General features: G+C 37.0%; 1 pseudogene; it reads right to left on the bottom strand.

Annotated features, from left to right (window-relative positions):
* Positions 1 to 3,367: 3,367 nt before the first annotated feature.
* Positions 3,368 to 4,045, bottom strand: LOC147997966 (olfactory receptor 10A7-like; annotated as a pseudogene).
* Positions 4,046 to 5,533: the final 1,488 nt, after the last annotated feature.

The following is a 5,533-nucleotide window of genomic DNA, read 5'->3' as shown; positions in this document are numbered from 1 at the left end:
AACAAACAAAAAAAAAAAAAACAGGTGAAGAATTGACGCCCAGATGATATGAGCGACTCCACAGAAAGACCAATAAAGTCAACTCACGGGGACTCTTGGGGTTTGTCAAAGAGTGAACCACCAACCAGAGAGTGAACATGGAGTGAACTTTAGCCCCCAGGGCATAGGTAGGAAAAGTGTAGCTTTGTCTTTTTACAGGTTCCCCGACAACGGGTTTTGGCGTACCTTGAAGATGGAGCACCGATATTGGGATGTAAAGTGAGTAAATAAATAAATGAATTTTAAAGACACAGATGTCCCATCTATAGACAACACGTTTTGGGAAAGTCCAATTCTAGCTCTTCGGTACCCACATGAAGACAAAGCCTGTGGAGTGCCTATGCCCTTAGGGACCTTCATCCTTTTCATTCTCTTCTACTGTCAGAGTCCCCAAGCTCCACCTGAGGTTTGGCTAGTGGTTGTCTGCTCCTGTCTGAGTCAGCAGCTTAGTGGAGTTTCCCAGAGGGAATCCATGCTAGACTCCTTTCTCCAAGCATAACAGAGTGTCTTTAGTAGTGTCAGGGATTGGTGCTCATCCATGGGGTTGGCCTTAATCTTCAGTAACCATTAGTTGATCATTCATCACTCTCTGCTCTATGCATGGCCCTTTCAATTCTTGTGGTCAGAATAAATTTTGGGTCAAAAGTTGGTGTCTCTATCACTCCATTTGGTTTGCTCTCTGGCTACAGGAGATGGCTTCTTCAGGTCCATATCACTGAGGCTGTGAGTCTCCGCTAAGGAAGCACCCATTGATTGGTGGGCATCTCTTATCCAATTCTCTGCCTCTTTCTGGATATGACCTCTACCTCCCTACTCCTATCCATCTAGGCTGTTGTGTCTGGCGTCAGTAGCAGAGGATGGGATCACAGACACTAGATATGCAAGGTGAGGAAATACCCGTGGGGTACCCTCCTGCTCAGAGGAGAAATGACTGGGGGAAGGATTGTGAGAGGGGTGAACTGGAAGGAGGCAGTGTGCAGCATGTAAAGTGAAAACATAAACAAATAACTATGAAAATAACTAAGTCTACTTGAAGGTAAGAAGCAGGTGAAGAAGAAGGTGTGTGTGTTTGCGTGTGTGTGTGTGTGTAACTAAGTATACTTGAAGTTAAAAGCACTTGTGCGTGTGTCTGTGGGTATGTGTGTGTCTGTGTGTGTATATGTCTATGTCTGTGTGAATATATATATTATATATATAAATATATATATATAATATATATATATATGTATGTAAGAAGCAGGTGGGTGTGTGTTTAATATTAAATTATCGCATTTGAGAAAACAGTGGTCTATGCAGAAGAAAGGACATCTTAGGCACAATATTTACAAATAAATGGCATTTGCTGAAGATGAAGATATGATTCGGTGATTAATAGCACTATCTCTTCTTTCAGAGAACACTGGGTCGATCCCTAGCATCCAAGTGACAGCTCACAAGTGGGTGTAATTTCAGCATCACATAATCTCACACCCTCTTCACCCTCCTGGATACTAGGCAAGCATGTGCTGCACATATGAAAAAGCACGTAAAATTCTTACATATGTAAAACAAAAGTATAAAAACTGAGGAGCAGTTCCTGGTTGACATAATTTGTTTTTCATGAAAATTCATAGTGATGATCACAGTCAAATAAGCACTTTATTGATCTATAATGCAATCAAAGCCACTAAAGGCAATGATCACATGAGTCACTTAAAATGTATCTTTTAAAAAATTGCAATAAAATTTGCAGTAATGAAATTAAAATTTTATTAATATACCAATTAATAAACATTAATATTCTCATATGGAGGTGAAAATAATACTTTCCACCTATTTGTTTGGCTTTTATAAATGTTGCAGTTTGTGGTTAGTTTGTTGTTGTTTTTGTAGGAGTTCATTTCCAGGTATTAGCCCATAAACTCTATAAACTCATGCAGAATACACTACAGGAACTTAGCCTCTCTTGTGTTGAATCCAGGAAGGTTGCTATCTGTTTACCTTCTTGTCTGATCAATCTTCTCTACGTACATTGCAAGGATATTTTTGTTCTTGGATTCTTCCAGTTTTGTCAAGCTGATAGCTGATAGCTGATAACTGCAGAATATTTAATATTTGAATTTTGAAGCTATTTCCTGATGTCTTCAGTATCAATGTTGTAGATTTTCAAATGCGTGGCCAAATGAACAGCTATTCAGGGACTAAACATGCTTTAAAACTACTATTGTTTTGTCCTTTTGAAAGAAGAAATCAGAAAGGGACGGTGTTTGGAGTAAGGGACTCTGTGGGGGAAAACAGGAAGGAGGACAGCATTTGAGACATAAATAAATTAATAAAATAAATAAATACAAAAATAAAGCAGAATTCAAACTATACAGGAAAATCAGATTTATTTGATAGGAAACACTGTGGTTTTATATCTTAACGTAATTCCTGAATTTTATATACTTTAATCAATATAATGACTAATTCTCAAAAATCAGAAAATTAAAAAAAAATATGTTATAGGTAACACAGTAGGTTGACCAAATCATAACAAATTGTTTCTAGAACTGTACATTTTCTATGCCTGTATCCAATCCAGAAATCCAGTTGACATTTAGTTATTACATATCTTACATCATTCTATTCTGTGATATTTCATTACTATTTTTATCTTCTGTGACCACACCTTTGAAGATAAATAATTACTTTGCTAGAATATCTCTGAATTTGGATTTGCCCAGTGTTTTTTCTCTTTTAGGTTGAGATTATATGTACTTGACACAGATACCAAAAAGTGTTTCTTGCTTTGCTTATGGCAGTTAAACATTAGGAAGATGCCTGTCATCTAAACAACAGCCAATTACGGAGCAATGAAATAATTTTACATTATTTTTCCTTTTGTAGGTAAAATATTTTAATGTATTTTTCTTATGTATTTCCTATAAAATAAATAGAAGTTATAGGAGAAAAACCTAAAGCCTATGGAAAGAATGTGTTTCTCTTCAAAACTTTAAGCTTTATTTTCACCATCTCCGTCATTTTTAATAACATTTTGACCTGAATGTTCCTTACTGCATGTAAGTAGACTCAGAACAATGAGTCTGAGGAGAATGTAATTATGGTCTTTCTGTTTGGTGCCTCACGCCTAAAAGAATACTGTAGTTTTAGTGTCATGGTAATTTTTCTTAATGTTTTCCATATTTCCAGCACACTTAAATGGAATTTTATTTTTGTTTCATTAAACTCATAAATACTCAAGATTCTAATTTTATGTTATTTTATTTTCTTGTTGAATAGCAAACTGAATATAATTATCTGACACTAGCTGACTTTTATATTTGGATTCTGTCACTTGTAAACCTAATCAATTCCTGTATAATGTGTTCATGCATGCTTGTGTGTGTGTGTGTGTGTGTGTGTGTGTGTGTGTCTTCAGAACCAGAGTTCTTCTCAGTGCTGCCTTGACTTCTTGGTTCCTTAAGCTATAGATGATGGGGATGAGCATGGATGTCACTGTGGTATGGATGATGAAAAAGAATTTATCAACGCCTTGTGGGTGGTTAGATTTGGGCCTCACATAGTTTTTTCCCAACCCTACAAGGAAACCTATTCCCCATGAATCATTTGCCAAATGGGCACATACCTCACCACTCATTTGTGTTGCAAAGTGAAGGGGGTGTCATATAGTGGTCAAAGAACATGACTCCCAATAGGAAGCACTCATAGCAAATGTATGAAGAAAAACATCTGTGTGGAACATCCCTCCTTAGAGATTCCTCAGATCTCACTTAAATGGCTCTCCATATCTTGGGTATGACAGAGCCAGTGTAACCAATATCAAGGATACATAAGTTCACCAAAAAGAAGAACATGGGGGTGCGTAAAGATGGACTAATGTAGATAGCAAGGACTATGAGAGCAGAATGAGGGTGAACAGGAGGAAGCATTCTCCAGGAACCTCAAAGTTCTTGGCAATTGCAAAGCATTTGACAGACAAGCCCTTTTCCTTCCACAAAGAGCAATTGACACAATTGACACTCATCTCCTGAAGATAGAGCTGTTAGTCATTAGAGGGATTCTTGCAGATGACAGATATTGATTTTTTGATACTTTTAGACATTCAGTTACATCAGAGTCAAAGTCTTTCTCTGTAGTCATAAAAATCAAAGCTTAGAAGTGATTTATTCTCACATATTTTCATATCTAATACTTTCTCTACTAACACAGGTGATTTACCAAAGTGTGCGAAACATTGAGCCAAGTGTCCAAATGTGTACAGAGATGGTGCAAACTTGTAGTCCTGGCACTACTGAAGCTCAGGCTGAAGGTTTACCATGGGTTTGAGTTCAGTTTCACATGCTGTATAAGCAATCATTCAAATCAAGGAAAATAAAGCCTTAACTGTATCTCAATTTTTTACTCATTCTTGTCATTAACTACTTATCAATGTTATGCAGAAAAACAGATCAACCCACTCATTTCTATGCTTTCTTGTTGCCACAGGTATAGTCTCTCCAACCACCCTGTGTATGTGTTGGGGCCCGATTATTCTCTGACTGCTATTATGAATATTCAAACCCACACAATAAAGGTATCGTTTCCTCAAGACCAATTATTTTTGAAGATAAAGTAAAATCAAACAATCGTTTGATAAATAAATGTTTACTGGTTTACATACATAAATTTAAAGCTATGGAATATCTAGATGACTGCACAATAGTGACATGGTCAGAGACACATCTGAGCCATGAAAGAGAAGAAGGGACAACCAAACAGGACCATAACCCTTCATGCTGGATCCTTCAATATGGCAGCTGTTATCTGTAACTTAATAGTTTCTGTCTATTTATAGAACATGTTTTCTTAGCGAAAGTATCACTGTGTAGGCATTAAATTTCTGTTTTCTAAATATTGTTCATGATATTCTATCAACCAGACTATTGATTTAAATTAAAAAAAGAGAAAAAGAGGTGGTATCTTGATATGTATTCCAGGCTAACCTGAAATTCCTTATTCCTCTCCCTCAGTCTCTTGAATGCGAGTATTCAAAGAGGAAGACATGGTGCCTGGCTTTATAGAAATTTCTTCCTCTCCGTTCGTCTCAACATCTTAGAATTCCACCAAATTGCCTGTATTTCTGTACACATAGTATCTATACAGTACAATCCTCTTTGCTCACTTTTGCATCAGGCAGCTGCTCTGTGCTTGCTTGGTTACTTACATGGAAAGATGTTCAATTCCAGCACAGCCTTATCTGTTTTCAATACCACCCTCTCTTCTTTCTACAGTTACATTCTGTTTTTCAAACTGTAACTTCTAGAGTAGCTGTTAGCGCTGTGATGGTGACTACTTTTCACCTTGTCCACATTGTAGCCTTATATGGAAACTGAGTATGGACTGCAAAGTTCTTATCATTATGTTTACCATCCTTACCAATCCATGAGCTCTTAGTAATGAGAAGCTCCAGTGTTTAGCTTATTTTGGCTCCTTTGGGATTCTGCCTGTCCATTCCCATTATATCTTCTGAAGT

The sequence above is a fragment of the Rattus norvegicus genome, chromosome Y, assembly GCF_021556685.1.
Source record: "Rattus norvegicus strain SHRSP/BbbUtx chromosome Y, alternate assembly SHRSP_T2T, whole genome shotgun sequence".
In the NCBI taxonomy this organism is placed as follows: domain Eukaryota; kingdom Metazoa; phylum Chordata; class Mammalia; order Rodentia; family Muridae; genus Rattus; species Rattus norvegicus.
The sequence above is the reverse complement of the archived record's forward strand: the minus strand, read 5'-3'. Positions and strand labels throughout refer to the sequence as shown.